Genomic DNA, 26,583 nt, shown 5'->3' on the forward strand with positions numbered 1-26,583 from the left:
GAAAACACAGCTGACTGAAGCTACCTCCTCCAGGCAAAGACATGATACTCAAAGGTCAGCATCAAGACCCTCCACACCCCTTCCTAGGGGATCAGCTGGCTGTGCTTAAGGCTAGCTCCACTGCAGTGCTGCCAGAGAGCTGTGAGAAGAGCTGTGTGGGAAAGAGCTATGAAAAGCCTTGTTGGAGGTTTCCCTCTTTTGCTTGGGAGCTACGCTGAAGCTCAGGGTCTTGCCCTTGGAACCTGCCTGAGCCATGCTGCAGGTATGCCTGCGCCTGACCAGCTGCCTTGACCTTGGACTTGTTTCGTGACTACAGGTCTGTCTGGCAAATGGGACTGTTGGCTGTCCCTGGATACTGTCACCAGACTGTTCCACTCTTCTTGTTTGGGTAGTGTGGGACTACGCTCTTTGTTGTTGTCGCCCGTGGCTGCTGGCAGTCTCCCTTGCAGAGCAACCTCGTCCTGCTGCTCCCTGACAATCTGGCTCTAACACAGAAAAATGTTAAGCTCCCAGTAAGGAATGATGTTAATGTCCTGCCTAAGAAAGCCACAGCCTCAAATACCACGGAAAAATGCACATAGTTACACTTTATAAAATACTTTTCCCCGTCCATCAGCGACAAGGTCACCACACCTCCATATTGTATTCTGAGTCAGCCCCAGTGATGCACACACTTGCAATACACACAGTTAACCATAATTTTCTGTATGTAGATAAAAAACTACCAGCCTTCAGCACATTGCACTTCTTTCAGACAACAAAAGCTGCTCCACCAGCAACAGAGGGCACTAAGATTACGCTTACAATTCAGTTCAGCTGAACACACTGCAAATCCTCCTGCTTCAGCTTCTTTGCTCCTGCTCCAACACTGGCAAAATCACTAATTTTCAGTGATCTCCTCAGAGCTCACTGAGGAACTATATGATCCTGACCACCTTCCACACACAAGGCAAAACTTACTGTCTGGATTCAATTTCTTCATTAATACACTAGATATAGCATGTACACCAAATGACCCTAGGAGCCAATTCTTACTCCTCGCATATAAACCACGCGATTTGCACTATGCAGAAACAAAGATTACAGCCCATTAATGAACTGTAGTTCTTTTAGATTGCAGTGCAATTTGCAATTAATTCAACAAGAAAAAACACCCCCAGTCCTTTGCTATGACTACAATAGTTTGAAGAGATGGTTTTACAGCCAGCCAAGCTCACCAGACTCAAACAGCACAAAGCTAAAGGCTGCCAACAGAGGGTACTGCAGGCTGCTCTAGAGGCTACTACATTAACCCCAACGGCTTGCAGCCATGACAGTGCCCATCAGAGAAGCTTCACAAGTGATACCAGAGGAGAAAAAGCATCATATACTAATGTGAGAATGTTTCCTATGACACTTTTGTAGAAACGCTGCTGGAAGTTTATCAGTAGAACTAAATTAGCACTTCTGCTCTTGCTGTCCTCTTCACATCTGCTCTCGACATTTGGTACCAATCATAAGATGGATACTACACAGAGGAGAAAGTTTTCTTCCTTAAACTTCAGTCACTTTCCTAAATACAAGCAATGAACTACTCCACAAATAGGACTTGCATTAATTAACTTTTTGTGGCATTAAATTAAGACAATAAGGTTACAGAGCTTGAACTGGCAATTGTTTAGACTCCCGTTCTAACTTTGATCTGAAAGGAGAACAGTATAAGCCTACCTACACAAATTATACTTCCTAATTAAATTATAATGGTAAAGTAATTATTCAAGAAAATAAGCAGGATTTTTTTATAGAAGCCTAACCACAGGAACTGATAATACTAACAAATTTCGGCTGGAAGTACCAAAAACTATCAGCTTCCTGAAATGAGACCTTATTGTTAAGCCATGTCATAAAGCTTAGATTGAGTGTTAATTAAAAAAATATGGAAAATACTTCTTTAGAGAAGAAAATGTTTATTTAAAGTAACAGCAAATAAAATAAACTGCTACTTGAAAATCTTTCCTTGAACAACGTTGGGTACTTTGTTATGTAAAAAAATGCTATGTTTGTTATCTTTCACTTGGACCACCAGCTAAGTCTCAGCAATCTCTCTGTGTAAGTAAGTGGTCAAACTCCTATGATGAATACTAAACAAGACTATGCTGGAAAAGGTTATTTTCCCATCTAACATATTTTTCCATTTGACCAGCAACAAAATCCATAGGGCTTTCTGAATCATATGTAGCACGATGAAGACTCACTATTGGCATTATTTTGTTCAAATTGCAGACCAATATTCTACAGCTGATATTCAGAAGTGTGAGGTCAAACAAAGCAAGCTAGAGTTGATTTATTTTCAGTCTTTATAAAAACAGTCTGTATTACCAACCCACCTATCTTTCTGTCCCACCACAATCTGCACTATACACATTAACATACAAACTGTTTTCAAATCTTTTAAACCAAAAACAAAAAAGAAAAGGCCAGATGGTTACTGGATGCAGTACCTCCTGGTTCTGACTGCTAAGATTAAATGGAAGTTAAATCAAAACAAAATAGTTACAACTTAACTAAAAATAGCAACACTATGTATTCAAAGATAGATATGACTACACTCCAAATTTTAAGATGTTTTTGATCTAAAAGATTACTTGTCATGATAGACTGGATCAGGCCCAAATTGCTATTAAAGTTTAATGTACACAGTGATGTTGAGTGGGATTGCTTCTTCCAGCAGCAGTGAGGATACAGACAAATTTAAAAGAATTACAGTACAGCAGCCTGTATCTTATAAGTTCATTTAATGATGCTCCTAGTCTCATTAAAAGCATCTAATGGCATAAAATTTCTGACCTTAATACTTTTCCTCAAGATATTTCTGAGGACTTATTTCAGAAATTAATAGGATTTTGTAGCTCTGAGATACTGTAACAGTTTTACAGCCTCTAATATGACAGTAGGGGCTTGATTCAGTTGCCCACACGCAAGCATCTAGTGCTGCTTGAGATGCTGCAGCAAATCCTGGTCCCCACGTGTCAACTGAGGAGGATACAGGTCTCACAAGGGTGAAACTACAGTTACCCTTTACATGGTCTTGCTTGGGACCTACTTAAGACCCTTAAATCTGTTCCCCTTCCCCCAAATACTGAAGAAATTTGGACATGCTTCAGGAAACTCAAATGTTGTTAAAGCATCTAAGCTGGTAAATAGGCAGAGAGAGAAAAAAAAGTGAAATTTGAACAGATCAGTCTTTGATAATTTGGTTATATTTTGTATAAAAATTAAGGAGAATCCCTGCAGGATTGCATTATACAACGTTACACAGTAGTTACTCACCAGAATGCCTATGATTAGCAACTTTAGCTTCTGGGTTTAATTGACATCCCCACAAATAAAAGAATAAAAATAAGTATTTACACAGAGGTGTCAGAGCCTTTTCAGTTATGAAATAAAAAACCCAGTAACATTAAGTACATGAAGTCCCCACAACTACTTTTAACTTCCATGGATTTATGCACAGCAATAGATGAGAAATAGATGGGGAGATGAGGAATGACAAATGAGCTGCAACAGCTCTTGCCCTCTTTGAAAGTTGTGTACACTAAGTTGGTCAGTTTATTGAAAGTAGGCACACCTGAAAACATGAAGTCACTCAAGTTATGCTAGGGCAGAAAACATGGACTGAAATAGGTTGATCCATCAGTAATACCCATAGCTCTTTTTTCAGCTTGTGCGCTATCTACATACAACTTAGTGTATTAGAGAAGTTCATTAAATACATCAAAGATAACAGGCTGAATATCAGATTGTGCAAAAAATTAATTAGCTCCAAAGTCTGGTTATTAATGCACTGCATGTGGGCGTAATGTACGGACTGTTCCAACATGACCATAATGGTTGTTCGCTTTGTGGAACTTCTCACAGTGGCATAACTGACAGGTCATAGTTGATTCAGCAAAAATTTTAAGCCATCAGATTTGCTGCTAGCAAAGCAGACAGTGTATCTGCGGTGTTGAAGACCACCTGAGCATGCTCACTCTCAAACCCATTATAAAAAACAATAGTCAAACAAAAGAAGAAAACTGCATTGTTGATCTACATGCAAAATGCCAGTAACGATGAGCCAAATATTATTGTCTAAAAGAAAATGTCATTTAGCAAAAGATTCCAGCAAGGAGTCTTGATAGGCGAACACAGACTCAGCCCAATTACTAATAACACTGGTTTAGCAGGCAAACCCATAGCTACCGCACTGCAGGAAGAGCATTCTTTGCATCACTGCTCTTCTGTCCTTAGAGCAGCCCACCAGTGTTCAGCGACCTGTTTCTGCTATGATCATGAGCAGGTCTAGAGACCAGAAAGCCACCACCAGTGCTGACAACTCTCATGGTAACACACTGGGATGCCAGTCACTTCCACCCTACTGTTGTTGGTCCTGGACCTCTGATGCTTATGAGCAGCTCATACTTTAACAGTAATGATAGGAATCACTAAACAGTGACCAAATGGCATCGTTAATCTTTTTTAATCCTGACAAATGTAAAAATGATTAAGTTAAAAAGTAAAATTGGATTCCTCACAAATACTCCTATGAAGCATGCTTAAGAATACTTCGAAAGGGCATATGTTGGAATTAATGAAATAAAGAAATACTTTCTCTGCTAGTCTGTATACAGCTTCAAACACATCATCTGCATCTGCCACCAGCAGAAAAAAAATATTTGTGTGGTATCATGTCCAGAGTTGCAGCAGGATGAAACTCTAAGAGGTGATGGTGGTGCCTCCTCGGAGACAGAGATCTCAGGTACATCCCAAAATGAAGCTGGTGTTTGTTCTAGCTAGGCTGTAGCTCCAGCAGTGATACCTGCTTTGTGCTACAGAGTGATGTATGATGTCTGGAATTATGGAGATCCCTCTAGTCCAAAATGGGCACAACTCTGCACTCCTCTCAATTCAGTCTTTACTTCCCATGGGCACGTGACAGAGGGTACTGAGATGATGTTCTGCTAAATGAAGGCTTATAAGAAAACATTGAAACATGCTTCAAAAACAGCGATGTTGGTTCATCACCCCTCTGTCAACAGCATCCTGCAATGTGGAAGCTCATAGCAAGAACACTTTGTCTGCTCCTGCCCTCAAAAATTTAACTCTAAGCTTCATTAATCACAGACTTCCCACTGAAAGGAACACGGGAGCTATCAAAATAGCGCATACAAGTGCTTCATCTAATCCAGCGTGCTGTCTGTTCATTAGCCTGTAGCAGATGGTTTGACAGAAGGTGCAAGAAATTCGTCAGTGGACAATTCTGGATTAGGAAAGTGTCTTTTTAGTTGTTCCATCTAGTTTGCTTATATTTTGAAGCACAAGGATTCACAGCAGAAAGGACTTCAAAAATACTGGAGTAATTTATGTATTGCATGCATATATTACATTTAAGCATCTAATATTTTGTTGTAGAAATATCAGCATCTTCTTATTGCTCAGATATTTTTGTCAGTTAATTACATAAACTAATGACACACCATCTGAAAAGAACTTCTTGCATACTTGAGGGTTTTTGACTTTACTACACAGTCTTTACTCTTCTGTCAAAAAGGGTAGACAGAATACACAATTCCCTTTCCTCATAAAGGCTACTATTCTGCATATACTTCTAAGCGGAAAAAGTTGAAAACTGCCAATCTTCTCAATCTTGCTTTATATGGAAGCTTTTCCAAAGCCTATATATCATTGTTGCCAGTCTCCAACTTCTATTTCTGCTCTCTTTCTGGACAGCAAATGGCTGTACGTAAACAGAGAACTTCATGTCTTTGCTGACAACTAATTCATATGGTTGGGCCAGGCAAAAAATAATTTCGGGGCCTATCTTATCTTATCAAGCCATCAACACAGAGGAATATTTACTCTGATGTCTCAATGACATATATGAATTTTATTTTATTTTTTCCTTTTGTTGAAAAAGTAGATCCTAATATATGTCAACACTGAATTTCACACAACACAAACTTATTCAGAATCTTCTGTAATATCCAGTAAGCAAAGTAACCTGCCATCTGCAAGCGTACTGATGTTAACTTTTCACCCAACACAGCATCACCATACTCTATCAATAGGTAGCAGTTTAACTATTGCCTTTTATACTCTTTTTCAAACACAGTTTTAATGATATAATAAAATGCTAAACTATAATTTTAACCTACTGTAATCGCTACTGTAATAATTCCACACTCCCACAAACTGTATATAAAGAACTACCTGCCACAGCAATGCTCGAATATGGCTTACGTGGCATATTGAGGATATATCTATTCTTCCCTCCTCCCAGGGGGAAAAAACCCCAAACAACCTATGCAATTTATCTTTAAAAACAACAGAAAACCAGCTCAGCCATTTTCTCCTTTCCTTCACCTTTTAGTAGTAGCAGAAATGAGAAGCAGAGTCATAATATTACAGATTGCTTCAGACATCATCTGAATTTCTCAGATGGATTCAGTGGCCTAAGTACCATCAGATTTTCATCACTCACAAGTTGTTCTAGTCCTGGAGGCAGCACACAGATACTCCCAAGGGATGGGGAACGTAATCAGATTGTTCAAAGAATGGAGACTCATTTGTGAATAGCAGGACGTTAGATACTGCTACCATATACCTCAAAGGTAGGTATTAGCATGTGAATTGCTAGACCAGAATTATTAAAGGAAAAAAGACTCCACAGCAATGCTTACAAGGCAGAAGAAAGAAAGTAGTGATAAGAAAAAGACAGCATAGAAATTACTTTAAAGACAATGAAAAAAAGGCAGCTACAGCAACCTTCCCTTCCCACAGTGTGTCTCCATCCACTAATAACTTTGACCATGGAAACTGAGGGAATCTTAGTTTTTTCCATTTTTATAATTAATAACACATTTAAAACAAACAAACAAAAAAACCAAAAACCCCAAAACTCTTTAAATATCTTTATAAATTTAAATTGTAAATTCACTCAAAAAAAATCAGTGGAAAGCTGACAAAAGGCAATCATGTCATAATATTAAATACCTGTATTTACACAGAACTCTATGTACTGTTCAATCTGTCAGAGATAAGAACATGCTCTTGACTGTTTCTTCTGGCCTCATATTTCTGTAAATCACATTAGCATTTGCAGCTGAAACCCAATGCAGACTTTGGATGTAACAGTCTTGTTTCCCCATTCCATTTTTATGGGAGACTGTTTAAAAAAAAAAAAAAGAGAGAGAGAAGAAGAAGGAGAAAAGAACCCCCCAAATGATAGCTTTTGGTCTCTGAAGTTGTATTTTATCAAAACAGAAAAATAGGAACCTTAAGCAACATAACTGCACACAAAAATAATCCAAGCTGGTTTGTTGCCAGCTTTAAACTGTTGACACTATTTAAAAAGCTCAAAACCAAATCTAACCCATAACTATGTCCATGCGGGAACTGTTCTTTCCTCTGGACCTTATTTCCAACCCCTCAATCTTCATCTGCTTCCTAGGAAGAAAAATACCCACATGGTCTCCTCCAATGACTATTAAATCATTTAGAACAACTTCTAAATAACACGACTAACAAATTGGTATTTGCATAAGCTTGTACAGCTTTAGCTCCGTAAAAATCAACCTGTTATTTCCCCATTACTTCTGAGCCATGTCCACACTGGAGAACAAAAGGAAGGATAAGAAGCAAGCCCAAGCACCAAACCCCAACTGTCCATACGGCTCATCAGTCAGCTTGCCCTTAGATCTGACTTAATTCTCTCTATGACAGAGCTGCTCCAGACTGAGGTCAGCTTGCATCTTGTCCAGGTCCTGACCTGCAGATGTAGCAGTACAGAAGTAGCCATGGAGGACTGACTTCTGCTGGAGACAGACCCATGCTTTTCCATCTACTAGCCTTTACCTGCGCTGCAGCTTCTGGCTCTCTCCCCCCTTCCTCCTCTTTGTTACACCTCAGAAGCTGCTCTAGTTGGATTATCCCTTGTCCTTCTCTCCTCCTTTCAGAAACATTCAATCTGACCCAAAAGACAACAGTCAAAGCTAAATATATAGGCAGCTCTTCTCTCTTCCTTTTAAGACCACAGCGTTTTCCATCTAATATACAAGATACTGTATGTATACAAAAAATGGAAACAAAGTATGTATTTTTACCTTCCAAGATGACATTAGCAAGCATTTTGTGAACTGCAAGAGCAACATAAACCAACTCTTTTTCTTCTGAAGGGCACCAGCTTCTGTTCTCATGAGATTACTGTAAATGGCCATAGTCCATTTGCTTGCAATGCTTAGACTGGGGAAGAAATATCACTGCAGCATGACTCTCCTAAGCCTATGTGGTGACAGAAAGTCCTTGTTACACCTTCCAGTGTTGGCCCTAAACAGGGAAAATCAGCCCTACAAAATTTTCACATGATTCTAACACTGATTGCCCAGACTTAACAATGTTTGCTACTTTTTCTTCTCAATGGACAAACTTTGAGAAGAGTGAAGAACCAGTCCCAGGTGATTTACAACTAGCAAAGTAGTTACAGCTAACAAATGTCAGCTTGACATGAAATACAGTAACGCAGATTCTTTTGAAGAATGTATTCAAATTAGTAGACACAGAGTTATATGCTATACTTCAACTGGGACACTGTTGGTTTTCAAAAGGCTTTACCTGCCCTCATTTCGCTTCTCCCTTAAATGGTAATTTCTTCCCCTTCATCCTTTATTATGCTCTTCATTCACCTCATCTCTATCCAAATCTCACCCCCTCCAATGCATTCACATCAATCTATCAATTTTCCTTAATTTTGAAATTATGTTTATTTTTGTAATCTCTGCTTTTCCTTTTATCTCTCTCTCTGGGATTTCACTTCTCATCTCCTGTTTATACAGTAAGACTCAACTGTTGAGAAAATACAGCATGTCAATACTGATAGCACACTTACGAATGCTGCAAGATTTAATTATGATTAATCATTATTAACAAAAAAGTTTTCTATTCTTTCTGCAATGCAAAGAAATAGGATATTGATTTTCATTTGTTATGGGACAATTTCCTATTTGCATGGTATGGATTAATTTCAAGATGACTTCTGTAATATGCCTTTCAGGCAAGATTGCTAAATGACACTTCAACAGGCGAGAACTGAAATAACATTTCATAAAACCCATCCCTACTTAAAGTGAGTCAAACATTGTGATGGAGTATGTGATTCCACAAGTATTTTTAATAGAAGGAGCAGGAGCTTTATATTTGCAGTATATGTTAAAGCCCCAATCCCACATGCACTCCTTGTACAAACTCCTGCAAAGGTATTCAGGATATTAAGCTCTAAGATACACACTCATCAAAATGTCTTGCCTGAATAAATTGTAGCTATTACTGCTTTCAAAATACCCATGAAAACTTAGAATTTATGAAAAAAAATTTAAATGTGGGTCTGATATTTTATTAAAGATAAACCAATATTTTTTGGAGTCTCCTGTTGACACTAGGCATTCCAAGAAATATTATCTGGTTTCGGCACGTTTTAAACTTCTCATACACGAACAATTTTCTTTTTTGAGATATATCTCCTTAAGGAGAGCATCAGAATCCCAAGTGCTGCAGAATAATTAAAATACAGATTTCAGGTCTGCTTTGCTAAAGCTAAGAAGCTTATGTGATCACGAGGTCTGCGAACATCTCTCTTTTCCCCTCCCAATAGTTTTCAACCACTTGGCAAATATTACTGATTTTTTGACAGGATAGCAACTTCAAAGGTAGTTAAATTACTACATGCATTAGGGAAACAGATGGCCAAGTGAAGAACAAGCTCCAATAAATGCCCTGAATGAGATAAAGGCTGGGGTATGGATTCACATCACATTACACATGAGCAGAACACACATAGAGAGAAACTTTACCATGCCTTCAACATAGTAAAACCATTGATCGTAATCATCAGATAAACCGTAAGACAAAAATTTGTAAGAAAATGAGCTAATAAGTTCCAGACCTCATGGGAGGACAGGCTTGCTGTTTATGATGATCACTGTTAATCAGGAGACAGAAGAAATAGGCAAATATAATATGAAAGATGCAGATTATGTTATTTTATTTTTAATTCTAAATCTTCTAACAAAGTTTCTCTAATGAAATTTTTAATAGCCAAAACAACCTCTCTCTCAGAATATGTATTGCTACAAATATCCCAAATGAGAAATGCATACAACATTTTATGTATCTAAAATGTAGAATTTTAAAGCACTGAAAATGTTAATTTAATGACTGAGTTGAAAGTGAATCTATAGGCTACACAGGATCCAATTTCAGAAGAAATTCTGATTAATTTAATGCATACAGTTTTCCTTCTAACTCATTTCAAAACTCATCACACTGGGGAAAAAGAGAGATTAATTCTGTGAAGTCTGTTAAAATTACTTGTTAAACAGCAATGGACAGAATTACACATTTAAGAAGAGTCATAGAATGGTTTGGGTTGGAAGGGACCTTAAAGATCATGTAGTTCCAACCCCCCTGCCATGGGGGTCCCACGGGCAGGGACACCCTCCACTAGACCAGGTTGCCCAAAGCCCCATCCAACCTGGCCTTGAACACTTCCAGGGTGGGGGCATCCACAACTTCTCTGGGCAACCTGTTCCAGGGCCTCACCACCCTCACAGGGAAGAATTTCTTCCTTATTATCTAATCTAAATTGACCCTCCTTCAGCTTAAGGCCATTATTACCCCTTGTCCTATCACTCCATGCCCTTGTAAACAGTCCCTCTCCAGCTTTCCTGTAGGCCCCTTCAGGTACTGGAAGGCTGCTCTAAGGTCTCCCTGGAGCCTTCTTTTCTCTAGGCTAAACAACCCCAACTCTCTCAGCCTGTCTTCATAGGAGAGGTCTCCAGCCCCCTGATCATATTCATGGCCTCCCTCTGGACTCGCTCCAACAGCTCCATGTCTTTCTTGTATTGGGGACCCCACAGCTGGACGCAGTACTCCAGGTGGGGTCTCATGAGAGCAGAATAGAGGGGGAGAATCACCCCCTTCGACCTGCTGGTCACACTTCGTTTGATGCAGCCCAGGACATGGTTGGCTTTCTGGGCTGCAAGCGCACACTGCCGGCTCATGTTGAGCTTTCGTCCACCAACACCCCCAAGTCCTTCTCCTCAGGGCTGCTCTCAACCCATTCTCTGCCCAGCCTGTAGTTGTGCTTGGGATTGCCCCAACCCATGTGCAGGCCCTTGCAGTTGGCCTTATTGAACTTCATGAGTTTCACACGGGCCCACCTCTTAATCCTATCAAGGTCCCTCCAGTGTGATAACTGCACCACACAGTATGGTGTCGTTGGGAGCACTCAATCCCACTGTCCATGTCGCTGATAAAGATATTAAACAGTCTACACAGGTACAGCACAATTAAAAATATTTGTTATGTTACTTGTCTGTCATTTTACCCTCAGTGCCAAGAGCAACTGCAGGATCATTTGTGGTATTTCATCATATGCACCAAGGTTAAAGTCATGCTCTTACCCAGCAGCTGTAAGGGTGTCACTCTCAACAAGTAAGCCTGCTTCTACCATAAAAGAAAATCAGCTTGCTTTCTGGAAGCATCAGTTTGTATTTTCTTTATACTAAGTACAAAAGTACGTAGCATTTTTTCCAAAGAACAATAGCATCTATTCAAATTATTTTTGCTTTTGTGTAGAATTAGATTTTTAATAAATACATCTGAAAGAAAATATTAAGTAATGAAAAGGATGTAGTAGCTGATTTCATGCCTAAAAATAATAACTCCAAAACTCCAATGTGTTGTTTTATACAACTTGTCAGGTACACATATGATGATCACAGTGAAAGTCCTGCAGTGAATGAATACAGGTGCTCTGTTCCCAAATAAAGCTTCCACAAGTTCAGATAAAGATTCTTTTTCAGAGCAATGAGCCTATCATGCAAAGAGCCTACCTTTGAAAACCCGTTACTATCTAAATAAGAATACTCCTAGTATTCAATTCAGAAGACAGCAATATCCTATAGCACTGCTGAATGTCTTTGCTCCCTTACATATGTAGCATACAGAAAAGTTCCAGTCTCACTCTGGAGAGGTGCTCTGGTGTGGATTCCTACGCCAAGTTTGTACGCCTTGTCATGGCCTGTCTGGAGGCCTTGCAATTTCTGCTCCAAGACAAACCACGTGCTATGATGCAAAGAATAAAATAAATCTACATCCTAACAATCACTCATTTACAATGAGGACTGACACTTGTATTTAAAGTCCTTTCAAAGTACTCTAATTATCTGTGCTCTTACGTAACTGAAATAAACCAAAATGTTCTACTGTGAAGAATGGGCTAATATTTCTACATTAGTAACACTATTTGTATTATCACATGCTTTGTTCCAGCTCATTTAAAAATATGATGAGGGATTTACAAAAATCTTTCTTTTTTTAAAGTACGAATTTTCAAGAATTGACTCTTAAGTATGATAGTGAACACATACTACATTTTTACCTTTATGCATTTAGACATCTGGCTAAGATATCTAAGGAGATTTCTTTGTTGACATGGCTAGTATAAAAAAAAGTCAGTAAAAGCCATGGTTGTTACCAAGGCTATATTGGGAAAGAAAACTTCAATTACCAGGGACAGGAATACAGGTTTTAAATTTAGTTCTCACCTCCTGTGACTGTAGTCACCCAAAATTCTCCCATCGTTTTTCCGGCCTGACACTGCCCTCTATAGCAGTCTCCTGCTATAGATGCTTGCAGCAGTGATGCCACTAGCGCAGGACAGAGTGAGTAGTCATCTTGTGAACACGAAGTGTTCTGTGGAAAATGGGTTTTGATGATACATTAGTACAAATATTAGCGACCAATCACTTAAACTGGTGGAGCTGCCATGGGATTAGCACAGCAGCCTACTGATTTCTAGTCTAGGAGAGGTAACCCTCGAGCAGGAGCCATGGCACTCCATTCAGGGCCAGTTTGGTACATATATGTAAGTCATGCATTTCTTTCTAGAAAAAAGAAACGTAAAGCCATCCACCTCACACAGAAGTTGAAGGAATACTGATTTGGAACAGCACTCTGTGCAATTTCAATCAAAGTTCAAACATGTAAGTCCTGAAATGTAGCGTGGAGCCTGTCAGGAACTTGTGGAAGGTACTGCAGAATTTCACCAGCAAACTGTAAACCTTTCAAAAACCTCCACAGGGCTGCATGCAAAGACTATAAAGTTCAGAAAAGCCAGCAAAAATTCCTAAGCAATACCATAATGAAATCTATGCTTAGGTTCACAGGTATTTAGTGAATAATACTGACTGACACCATTCTACCACATATTATTTGGACATGTTCATAAATACCTATTCACACAGCACACAACTTATTTTTACCAGAAGCCATCAACATCAGGAATCTAACAGTATTCAGAAATGGACTCTAAGGATATATGTGAAATTATAAGCATCCCACATTCAAGATGATACTGATACTGGAATGGAGCAATATGCAGAAATAGACTGTACTACAACAATGTTCTGCCCCCCCTCCTTTTAAGTCAAGCCCACATCTCAGGAGCCTCAAGCAAGTACATATCAGGCTGGAGGGTCATTTCAGACTTCTTTGTTGTTTGTTGATGCTGTTCATATACAAAACACTTGAACACTCACTAGGACAGCCCTTGGAACACAAACTTTGCAAGTTTCCCAAGTCCAAAATAAAAGACCTAGCTAGCAAGCATGGGCACCATCTCCATTTCAGTTCCACAGCAGAAGCTGAGATACACACCCCAGAACATCCTACAAACTGGTGATAATGGTTTTCTCTGAGAAGCAGCTTCTGTTCTAGACCTTGATCCAACATAAACTGAAAAGGAATCTGAACCTGGGCAGGCTTCACACCCAGATGAATGTTGTCACCACTGCAGTTCAAAGTATAAGGATGTGGGCAGAAGTACCTCTTTTTCCCAAGTGTCACATTAGCCCTCATCATTAAATTTATTGGAAAATATACAGTGAATTTGGCCTGAGTCTGTAAACAGCCTGGCATCAAGCAAGCAAACAAAACTCCTGCATAAACTAGCTGCCCCCCAGATTAGCCAGAGATCTAGACTAGCTACTTATGTCAGTAACAGGTATGTCCAAAATTATCATAATTATGCATACTAACACCTGAAGAGGCTATTAAACATCATTTGGGTTTTAAGCCATTTCCAAACTATAAAGCATCGGATTCACCTTGAACATGGGATGCAAATTATCTCACATTTGTTCTTACAATTCCCTCGGAAGGATCTGGTATTAGTCATTGTCACAGACCCCAGGTTTAACTTAGCACAGCCGTTCCAACATTCAGTCCTCCAGGCCATAAAACTGAAAGTGTATGAGCTGCATTATTAAATTCTGTCCTATAACAATAAGGTTAAAGCTAGTGACAGCCTTTCTGTACACACTACAATAAGCAAGCCATTCATGAGTCTAACAAGTGCATTCCCAGTTTTATGTTCTTGTCCAAATTCAGACTGAAATTTATTATATGAATCACTGCTCTCCTGGTCTGCTTGCAGACATATGATGATCTCCTCTTCCAAGATTTCGATCTTAACAGTCTAATATAAACTGTTTTAGCAACTATGTAAATCATTCTCAAATACTGTAAAATCAAATAAAGCCTTTATATCCTCCCAAAAAGTTTTATTTTATGGAAATGTAATGTGTCATTAGCTTATTTATTTTACCATAATGACGTGTTTAATACAGACTGGGAAAAACATAAACAAACTAAGTAATCCACTTTTGAAACTGAAAATACCATCTTAAAAACCCTAAAATATTAGCCGTGGTAAAATTTAAAATTTCAAAAATATATTCTAGAGTTTGGTGAGCCTGCAGAAGAGGTTTATACATGTGAAGAATACCTAAGACTCACACAAGCATTACAGAACTAAATAAAATAATAAAAACCAACAACAACAAAAAGCACCCCACCATACATTTGATTTCTTCCTGAGTGGAAGCTCACTACAATTAATACAAGCCAATGAGCAAAACTGTCAGGTGTTTCCATCATTATAAAATGGCAGATGCTATCTGGAAAAGTTAAATTATTTATCAAATGATTCCAAATATCATCAAACTCAGTGTAGTCAGCTGTTGAAACAGCTTCTAATAAATTATTTGATATGGCTCTAATGGAAACCATGCGTTATTCAGAAGCATTTGCTGTTAAGCAGCATCATACTAATGTTTTGAAATTCTACCCAGAGAAATCCAGAAATGACATACTATGAATCACATTACAAATATATTCTCCTGCTTTTGAAATATTATCAGCAACATCCAAGAATTTACATAAATTAAGAAACAAGTAATTTTGGCAGTCATGTGTCATGATGGAGAACATGCAGATTTTTATTCTGCACAGCCTAAAAACATTTTTTTTTTCCTGCTGAATGAAAAAAGGTGCCCACATCATTTACCACATCAAAAGCATCATAAATATCAGACAAGGCTTTTCCGGAGCCTTAAACAATGCCTATATAGTACAAAGGCAATTTCCCAGTAATAACAGGTTGTAGTGTATTGTTCAAGGCACATCCCTTCCAAAGGAAAATCTAATGCAAGATTAAAGCCAAAAAGCTTTCCTTCTATTAAAATGAGTAGACTCTGTCATTCCAAGAGACTATACACCACTATTAATGGTGAAAGGACTCTAGCAAAACTTGGGAGCAAACTTTCTCAAATTCAGGTTAAGGAACACAAGGCCAATGGTCAGAGATGGGCAAATTATTTGAGACATTTATCTGATTAAAAAACCCAACAAATAGTTTGCATAAGGTGTTTATGTATGTTGAATTAATATGCTAATCTGCTATTAACCACATTCAAATAAATAGGAAATGTTAAACAAATGCTTGGGAAAAATAAATTTCCAACTTATGGGAATAAAATCTAGCATTATACTTAGAACAATGTCATGAAACAATCAACCCTTTGGTCCAAAACACTAGCATAGCTTCTACTAGCTTCTAGAACTACAGATGCACGTGACTATGATGGATGTGAGGCGCACAGTATCAGGGCAAGAGGAAACACAAATTGCAACACAGGAAATTGCCTTAGATTAAGAAAAAAAAAAAAAAAAAGAAAAATCACCACAAAGGTGGTCAGACACTGGCACCACCACACCCACAGGGACTGTGGAATCTCCATCCTTGGAGATGCTCAAAATTCACCTGGACAACGTCTGAGCAACCTTATCCAACTGGACCTGCTTTGAGTCTGGGGCCGGAGTATACAACATCCAGAGGTCCATCCAATCTACAATACTCTATGGTTCAAGGCTTTTTTCTTAAAATTCCTTTCCGTATTGGAGATATACTTTTTCATTTACACTTTATTTATACAAGTCTCCCATATATTTGTAGTGGTTTTAAAATAAAAATCAGAATTCTCCTTTGTGAGCAGTCATGACAAGATCATTGATACAAATGATATAATATTATACATTTGATGCAATAAGACCCGTTCATGGTAGTTCTGTCACGAGAATCAGCTGAGATATAGGAGCTAAAACAAAAGCAAAAGACTAATTTACAAAATAATAAAGAGTACAGATCCTTGCAGCTCGCCATCATTCCTTCAACCTGCTTCACCCACATGTTGCAGGCATTCCAGAGAGAAGTGACAGGACAGAAAATGAAGAAAACGACACATCAAAAAAGCTTGAGTCACCTTATTAAAAAGTATTGCATGAATCAGATGTGCACGTACATCAGACCTTGCATCTCACGCTGAAGACACACTGTGGAGGACAAAGCCATGAGTAGCTTTGTTCACGTGCTTAAGGGGTGACCTTAATGAAGACATTGTAAAAGCATCCTGTGTGCACCCGTGGATATTAACCATGCCACAGCTGCTTATATCACTGAAACGATTTTTTTCCCTTTAAAAAATGGCTTTTTAAAAGAAAAAAAAACCACCACGAGGCTTCTAGAACCACTTTCTTTCCCACTCCTTAAATAAGAACTGTGCTATTTTTAAGACGCATTGAGATGGGAGGCACATCTAAAAATAAGTTTGCTGGCGCTCAGCGAGCCACTGTCTCTCCACAAGCCCGTCACTGACAGGACAGCCGGCTCCGGTCCCTCTCCCCGCCGCGGGGCTGCCTGAGGCGGCCCCGCGGTGGGGACAGGGGCCGGGGCGGCAGGTGGGGCGGCGGCTTTGTCTCCGATCGGGCGTTGAGCGAAGGCGACGGCAGGGTGGGCGACCGCCGGTTGGCGACCGGGCTCCGTGGAGGAGGCGTAGGGGCGCGGGCGGGCGGCTGAGGGGAAAGGGGAGCCCCACCTCACCGGCATCCCCGAAACTTTCTTCCAGGCCGCGAAGGAAAGAGACGACGCCGCAAACCCCCGGAGCGTAGCCGGGGATCGTCCGGTGTCCCCGCCTCTCCTGGTTAACCGGGGCGCGGCCGAGCGCCGCCTCCCCGCTCCAGCCGCCCGCCATCCGCCGGGCACGCGCCGCGCCTCAGCCGCCCGCTCCCCTCCCTACGCCCGCCGCCGACCGCTCGCTCGCTCACTCACCCGCGCCCGGCGAGCGCAGCCACCGGCACCTCCTTCCCTCGCTCCCTCCCTCCTGTCAAGCTGAGCCCGGCCTCCTTCAGCCCGACCCCTCCTTCTCGATCGGGAGCCGCCGCCGCCACAACCAGCCGGGCCCTCCCTCGGCGGCGCCTGGCACCGCCCCTCTCTCACCTGGGTCCCTCCGCCGCCGCGGGGGGGGGGGGGGTGAGGGAGGGGAAAGGTGGAAACTGCTCTGGGCAGTCCCAGTCAGCGGCGAAATCGCGTCGCCCCGCCCGTAGGTCCCTGCATGGGGCGGGGCGGGCGGCTCCTCCCCGCCGGGACGCCCCGAGAGGCGAGGGGGGCGGTGGGCCGGGCCGGGCGTGAGGCGGGAATGGTGGGCGCGACTGCGATCTGCCCCTCAGGGAAACATGGAGCGACCTGCGCGTCGCGGCAGGAAAGCCAGGCAGCCCCGGGAGAGCCCGCCGGCGCCACGCCGCTCTGCGGGGCGGGGGCGCCGGCCAGGGCGCGGCTGTGGGGCTGCAGAGCCCGGCTGTCAGTGGCGGGAGCGGCCGCAGGCTGGGCGAGCCGGACGGAGAGGCTTCCCCTTGCAACGGCGAGTGCTGGGAAACCGGCTCGGCGCTGTGTTACACGATGGTGTAACAGCAAGTGTCCCGGGTCAGATAACCCCGCTCGGGAGGGAGGATGCTCGGTGTGTGAAACAGAAGAATGGAGAGTATCAAAGGGTGTAAAATCGGGGATTGCCGGGAAAATGTGCGGTGCCGGTAGTACCTGACAACAAGGAGGTCTTAAACTGAAATCCTAGCTGGGGTGCGAGTCTAAAATCAGTCAGAAGGGTTAAGTGAAATCACAAAGCAGAGGAAGGAGAAACTGCCGTCAGTGCTCTGCTCTGTGTTGGGAGAGGAGCAGGAACGTGGGTCCACTGCGGTGAGACAGTGCTCCATGAGCTAAGGAACTGGTAAAAGACGGGATTTAAGTCCACGGTGTCAGGTAACTTGCAAGGTGACAGTACGTATGAAAGGAGTCAATCAGGAAAGACTTAGACCCATTCATGTTGGTTTAGATAATTTTTAAAAATACTGAGGAATGCTGCTAGGAATACAAACAAGTTGTGAGAAGGTTATTCTTATAAGGGTGAATGTGTTGGCCTGGGAAATAAAAAGTTTTGTCAGCTGTAAGATACTAAGATACATACCAACTTCTACTCAGCTTTAGGAAAATCTGCTTGTGAAAACAGCTTGGTGTCTTTTTTCCTATGACAAACACATTGTCCCTTAAACAGCATAGCTGATGAGGCCTGGTGTCCTGGGGAGGGATGTTCTTTCTCCCCATATCCTTCCACTGAGTCTTCTGCATCTCTCCCTCCTGCCAAATTCACCTGTAGTTTTTTTCCTCCTGTGTGTATGCTGGGCTGGCATCCACGTGCAGAGCCACCAGTCAAGAGATGTGTCATTAATCTTTCCAAATTAATAAGAGGCTCAAGTAAAACTGTGAAATTAGGGGTGACATTAATTAGTGGAGAGACTAATTGGGGTGTCTCTTCTACTTCTCTCTGAATTCTCATGAAACTTCAAAGAATATAGCGTCTTTGAGACTTGTATCCCAATTCTTCACCTGACCTGTCAAACTGGCAAAGACTTCAAAATTTGTTAGGGGCATGCACTGACAGACAAAAGGACAGAATCACAAAATAATCACATAAGCCCCTCATCTAGGATTGTTTCCAGGCTAAACATGGACCATATATGACTCATGTTAGTTTGCCATCCATTATAAACGATATGCTATATTACAGTTAGACACCTCTGTGGCAACTAAATTATTGTAACATTAGTGTAACATAAAACATATATTCATATAACTCATAGCAATTAGTTTTGAAATTTAAACTTTTGAATCTCAGAGAGTAATTATGAATGAGAATTCTGTATCCAGCAAGGATGTAGCTAACAGGGCTGATGAAAAAGTAAGTATTGTTGTCTATACATCATCCATACACCATCTGTGTTGCGCATTACTGCCAGGCAGCACAGATCCATTAGGGGAGAGTGGGGTAACAGACCTCCGCCTGCCTTTTAGTGCCGCTCAGTGTTCTGCAATGCAAGCTCTTAAATATTTTGGGTCAATGATGTCAGAGCGTTCAGAATGAGGAGATAGGAAACTCTTTTCTACACCGTGAGCTATTTCAGTGGTTCAGGCTTCCCAAAATCTCATCTTTGACATTTTGTAGGAAAACTGCGTGATACATACTTACACCTGAAAACTGATATTCCCCTTATTGTGGGTTTGCATTTTCTGTTCTCTTTTCCCAATTAACGAGCTTTACAGTGTTCCTCATTGCATCCCTCTACTCTACATGGAAAGTCAAGTGTTTGTTTTGGTTTGGAGCCGTCTCATCTCCCCAGACCTGTATCGTGGGGATTATTTTATGAGAAAAATCAGCATCTTCATTTTAGACTTTGATCTTTATAACAATTAATTAATGAAGATAAGGTATAATTAGCAGAAATGGAAGGGTATTCTGAGGAGATACAGGAAAAGCGTTGTCATTACTTCTAGCACCTACGATGTCTTTGCAAGCTGGGCCATCTTGTAGGTTGAGACTAAGCTCATGGAAAGCATCTTGGAATTTTGTAGGGGTGTAAGGTTGCATGAGAACCCCAATTAAATTTCTAAACATACAACTTTCAGAAGCCACTGGGATCCAAGAATTTAAAGGTTATATACACAATATTCATCTTCAAGAGTGGGTAGTGTGGGCAAGAAGTTAAATCTTGGCTGATTCTCTAGAGTACAGCTGAGCCAGTACAGGATAGATTGTGATTGTGTGTGCTGGGAAAAAATGACTACCCTTTAGGGAAAAAGGAGGAGCAGAGGGAAAATTGTGACTTAGAAAGAATTGGGTGAGCCCCCTTGTCCTCAGGACAGCTAAATTGGTAATAACGTTTGACTAGGATTGCTCTTAAAACATTGGGTTATACTAAATCTAATGTTTTTCTACTGTTTGTAGAAATCAGTTTTGAGAAACAGTGGCTTCCAGTAGCAGGCAACTCTATCCCACCTGTCCTTTGGGTGTGGAAGGAGAGGGGTATGCCAACATAATGCTTTATTTATCTTTTACTCCTTTAAATACTTGACTTTATTAAAAAGAGACTGAAACCCATTATATCCTATGTCCCTGTGTCCCATATTTGATGAATACTAGAAGTAGACACCGATAGGGAACTGACTACCAAGTTTCCATGTGTTAGTGACTGGAAAAGGGCCAGCATTAACTGTGTGTCACTCAAGTGCCCCCCCCCCCACCCCGAGATTTTCACACCAAGAATATTTTAAAAGATTTTGGAAGGATACAGTTGGGTGTTCATGAGTTTAGTTCTCTTTTGTGTGTTAGAATGATTTCATATGGGGTTAGGATGATCTTATTTCAGGTCTTGTTGCTTTCATTGTTCAGTTAATTAGGAAATCTCATTCCTCAAATGCAGATGGGCATCATCCAGGGTTTGGGGTTTTTTTTTGCCATTCTGCCCATAAAATGTGATCAGCTCTTTTTAGGAGCTCAAAAATATGTTATAATTAAAGAGCAAGAGGTGATTATTGTAGCATTTCAGCTATCAGGTAACATATTCAGTAATTTGTTAAACCATGGATCAAAACCTTGCTAGAACAAGCTGCTAGGAGGCAAGAGCAATCTAAGCTGAAGGAGAAAAAGTGAATTAACAGGAACGTGATGTTGAAGGAGTGTGTGGTGATGAAGAGCTATCGGGTGTTCATGAAAGTGAGTGAGTGAAATTAAGGGAAAGACTGCTGAAGAGCAGGAATAGTCTAGATGAGGAAACAGGGCACTGAAACAAACAGGGGAACAGGAGGCTGGTTTGGAAAGAGATTGGAATGATAGGGAAGATGAAGGGAGACCAGTGGGCTGGGAGAAGGAGTGTACGGGGGAAGAAAAGGAGTAAAAATGTCTTGAAGGAGAAACAATGAAGGAAGATAAAAAAGAAGATATTATGGGGGGATACTGCAAAAAGGTATTGGGGTGGCTGAATGTGGGCACCAGGACAAAAGGGTATGAAGGGAAAGTTGAAGAACATTGTAAAGGAGACAAGCTGATGTAGAGGAAATATTGAACTGGAATCTGTGCCAGAAAGATCACTGCATGGCAGAGGAAGGGCACGGAGTATCTGAACTCTTTTGGCCTTATTTTCTATTATTTATCTAATGACAGTGGCAGCTCTTCATAATAGTAAGTAATGATATTTAAGTCCCTCGCAAGCAAATTAGAATGCCTGTGTTCTTAGGAGGATACTGAAGGTTGAATTTCCAGCCTGAAATGATTACTCACAAGGTGTGCATGCTGGCTGAAGGGCTGGGAGCTGGGCTATCATTTAATAAAGTGTCCTGCACACTTTTAAAGATCACGCAATTTGTCTGGAAGCTCTCTTGTAAAGTTCAGTATGTCTTAAAGTAGGAAGTTGGGGTTTTTGAACATTTTATGTCTGTGTCTTTTGGCTTTAAAATGCCTATTTTTGTGACTTAACAGATATTCACAAGCCACACATAACAAATTTTATAGCACAACTTTTAATGGGAAGGAATTTTGTACACTGAGAAAAAGAGTGATACACTATGGCAGTTTGGGTTCCTTTGGTTTCTTCATTTCTCAGTTTCCAAGGAAACAAGAAAACATGCTTGAAATGAATGTCTGGAAAAATCATTCAGAGTTGTAACTGATAATTCATCAGTTTGATGAAAATGATAACAAATAGTTTTCCTAGTTTGGGCATTTTGGTAAGAGCAGAATATTGTTACAGGGTTTTTCGGAAGAGAGAGCAACTCTCACAGCAGCTAACGTGGCTTGAAGTCCTCAACTTTTCTGCTCCTTCCCACTTCTTCAGTCAATGGCCTACCAACAGCTAAGATCAAGGAAAACCTTCAGAAAATTTCAAAGTTGTCAAATTCAAATTATTTGATACGATGACACAGAGAAGGCATTAAGTGCCTTTCTGCTTGACTCTTCCCTGCTTTTTCAAAATATACAGAGTACAAGTGCTGTTCAGCTGTTGCATTACATTTATTTACACTTTGGTAGCACTCAAAGGTCAGCTCTTACTGCTCAGTTGTGACAAGTTCTGTCAAATATGTGATTTTGCAAACTCCTTTTCCTATGTTAAGAAACGCTATATTAGCAGAGAGATAAAAGAGGAAGCTGTTATTGCTAAGACCTGACACCTCCTTTCTCTCCTGACATTGAGAACTATTTTTAAGTGAAGTGTAAATATCTAAAGTTACATAATTTTATATTAGGAAGAGCTTGCCCATTTCTTTTAATTTAGGACAATCCAAGAAAAATCCTGTTTCCATTCACTGAAGGCCAGGATCATGGAAATTACATTTTTTAAATACAGTCTCAGTTGTTTCCAGTTACTGGAACAGATCTTACCCTTTAAATACTTGCATTTTGTTTGCAGAGTCTTTAGTCCAGAAGTGTCTTATTCCAACAATGAGATTTCAGGCAGGACTTTGACAACTACTAACTCATCAGATTTGTGAAGTGATCTCTGCCGGTTTCTGTTAGTTGGGCAAAGTGTGGACAGATTGAATGAGAGGTAATGGTGGAGCTGACATCGGCATCTGTCAGAAGCAAGGAGGGGCGTATGTTTGATGACTTCAAAACACCACCTGCAATACATGCCACACAGAGATTCATCTTTTGGGGAATAATGGAGGAAATGCATTTTGATAACAGCATTCATCAGTTCATGGAGGGAAGCACTGTCTTGAGGTACTCATGTTCACTATCCTTCAGATGCCTTCCACAAACTCTGCACTTGCATCCAATTATACTGATTTTTCTGGCAGGGGAACCAAAAGGTAGAAATTAGTTGCCAAAGTCTAACTAAATAAAACTGCAGTTGTTTGTCCCCTGTAAAGGACTCAAGCATGCAGTGCAGTTCTCTGTGGCTTCTTGCCTGCCTTTGTCATTTTTACCAGTGCAAACAGGGTGCAAAAAGGTGATGGTTTATGACAGTTTGCACAAGCAACTTCTCTAATAGCGTGATTTGATTCAGAGCAATTGTGAATAGGGTCATAGCTGATTGGGAAATAAGCCTTAATGAAGTAATTATAGTTGTTTAACAGGAACTACAATACCAGACCAAGCACTGAAATTATATTCCCCACGTTAGAACATTTCATGAAGCGTAGGGGAGAAGATGTTACTCGCTAAATATGTACTACACCAGCTTCATCTGTATGCTGCTTCCTTGATCTGCACTGGTGAATGACATTGCTGTGCTTTCAACCAGACATATGGGAATCTAACTTCAGTCTGCTTGCTTGGATTTCTGTGTAGCAGCATGACCAAGATAATGACACACAAATACAGCATGTTTTTACTTGTTAAACTTTGGAGACAACAGACACCCTAATTTTAGAACTAAGACTTCTCATGCTCACCTGGAGACTCTGTCAAGAGTGGTAACAAGCCAAGTGTGTGTTAACACATGGGCTCTTTGAAACTTATAGAAACAGCAACTATCTCTGACTGTTATTATGTCTCATATCAGTCATTCTGCTGTCTCAGTAGTGCGAGGGCTGGCTGGATATTACTGCATAATGAGTCAAATAGCAAATAAGAAACCTTTTTCACTTAGATTTCACAGCATATACTGCATGGTTTTCATAGGTGTTACATCTGTGGAAACTAAGTTTCTCCAAAGTGGGAGGTGAGATCTTTTTTAATGAATTAGTGATCTTAGTAGAAAATATAGGACTGAAGTGATATGCTAAGGTATGGGCTACTTGAGGAAGAGTGGTTGAGAAGGTAACTGTATGTGTGTGCTGCTCATGTGAAACTAGTTCCCTTTGCTGCCTGAAACATCATCACATTTCTAGAAACTCTAGAAAGAAAATAGATATAATTAGACCCTGCTTTCATGTCTGCGCTTATAATCCAGGTGAATTAAGCAACTATCCCTTTGCTTATGTTTTTTTCTGTTTATTATGAATGATGAAACTGTTTTGCCAATATACTAAATAGTGAAGCAATAAGCAGGAGAGGCTTTCCACCTCAGGGCAAAGCACCCCAATAAATCAGTTGGACAAAGAGGTAAAACTTGGAAAAGTAGCATAGAGCGGGCAGAATTCAGCCCTACTGAATTATTTGAACTATATTGGTTGCATATATCATGGACACGTGCATGTACATGTGCACAGGTACAGCCCTGTGTATTTTCAGCCTTTTTCTCTAGCCACACTGGTGGTGAGCTGCAATACAGAGCACCAAATCCAACTTTGCACTCTGGAGTCCTCTGCACTGGAAGGAAGGTAAAGGCCCAATACAGTCTGCTTCAGCAACTGCTGTAGCCTTTGTTTCTCATTTATGTGGGTGGAAAACTAATTCCCTCTGTCCTACTGCGTCCTGTTCCTCTACATCCCTCTGGTGTAACGGAATTTTCTCCTTACACAATACCTTTCAGTATAAAACAGATGGCAGTGAATCTCAGCTTTGCTAAGTGTGTGCTGGTGGTTGTAAGTGCAAGGCTGAAGCAGTACAAATCAACAGGCAGAGTTTTAACCTTTATGAACAGGTAAGGATAGGCAGGACTGCAAATGCTTCCTGGACCTCTAGACTTAGAAATCATCAAAAATTCCCGTTTCTTCTTCCTACAGATCCAAACATGCAGCATAAATTTCTAGGCTGTCTCTCTGGTGTCATTTAATTCTATACCTGAAGTCATCGTGTGATGCACAGGGCTGTAATAATCTCATGCTCTCTGTTGCTTATGCTCATTTCACATAAATGCTTAGTGTGTCACCTTCCGAAATTGAAACTGGTTATGATCAAAGGCTCTGTTTTCTTATGCAATACAATCTTTGTCATAGGAGTCATAGTTTTTAGGGCTATTGACAGAAAATACAAACCTAAAAACTCATGAGTGTGTTTAGATAGATTAAAAGAGATGAGGTGGTTTTTTTTTTTTAAATAAGGAGGTAGGGCAGTATCCTTTAAACATGGGGTTTTTATGGGATAAAATGAATACTTAACAATAGTTACCTTTTTATTCCAGAGCTCCCTTAAAGAAGAATTTTAAGTTGTCCTTAATTGCATGGTAGATGCTTTGGGTGGGATTGAGCTACCTCAGCACAGATGTCTGGTGCCCTTCGAGAAGCCCTGGGGCAGCTAAGGCATCTGGGTGGGGTTGGCAGATATGGGTGGGGACCTATGGGGACACCTGCTCTCCCAGACACCATACCTAGGCTGCTCAAATGGCACTAGACACCTGTATTTAGACAGCTGAATTTCCCCTGTTCTGACAAGGACTTGCTTGGCAAAATTCCCCTGGTATACATTTCCAGGCTTTAAAGGTCCTGATGCTTATTTTGGGTTTCATTTTAGTGGGAGTTTTCTCACCAGTGTATAGAGGTTCCATCATTGTCTGCTGTCTTTTCAAGTGATGACTAGTTTAATGTCCGTCTGCTTGATGAAAATAAGTGTCTGAATCTTTAACACAAGGAATTTTGTTTAATTTAGGTTTTTTTGGCTGGAGCTAAGTCCTTAAGAAACAAGTATTTAAATCCAGGTTAAGATTTAATTTGTATAACTGAAAATTCAGAGTAATTTGATCAATTTCAGGAGCATCATTTCGGATATTCATCAATATGAGCGAGTGCGGAATTAACACATAAATTTATATAGTACTTAAGGTATGATAATCTTCCTACATAAACATATAATTTAATCCCCAGTTTATGCCTTCTGTTTTAATGGTAAGGACAAATGCTTCTACTGTCAGAAATAAAGATATTATTACAATTTTTGATCCATTGGTTTTGTGTTATGGTATTCTTTCAAGAACTGGCTACTTTATACTCCCTTGTATTCAAGTCCATTTGACAACATATTTATCATGGCATCAATATAATTTTCCATTTCTAGTAGAAATTTGGAACCAATTTTGGGGTCTCTGGAGGTGCCTGACTGCAGTAGAACCATCAAAGGTGTTTTCAGGTGCATCTAGTCTCTGTCTCAAAGGATTAAGAAGCAGAATTCACTGAAGACTGGCACT

General features: G+C 40.5%; 1 protein-coding gene across 2 annotated transcripts in view; it reads right to left on the minus strand.

The window, feature by feature from the left end:
* FRY (FRY microtubule binding protein) overlaps window positions 1–17,820 on the minus strand; it is a 253,474-nt gene extending 235,654 nt beyond the window's left edge. Inside the window, exon 1 of one of the 2 annotated variants that reach the window (XM_075742053.1) lies at window positions 17,690–17,820. The gene's annotated coding sequence lies outside the window, so the exon portion shown is untranslated. Of the gene's footprint in view, window positions 1–17,521; window positions 17,624–17,689 lie in introns of those variants that run through there. The other variant, XM_075742052.1, reaches the window with a different exon arrangement.
* Between the last annotated feature and the right edge of the window lie 8,763 nt (window positions 17,821–26,583).

This window comes from Balearica regulorum, chromosome 1, assembly GCF_011004875.1.
Source record: "Balearica regulorum gibbericeps isolate bBalReg1 chromosome 1, bBalReg1.pri, whole genome shotgun sequence".
In the NCBI taxonomy this organism is placed as follows: Eukaryota; Metazoa; Chordata; class Aves; order Gruiformes; family Gruidae; genus Balearica; species Balearica regulorum.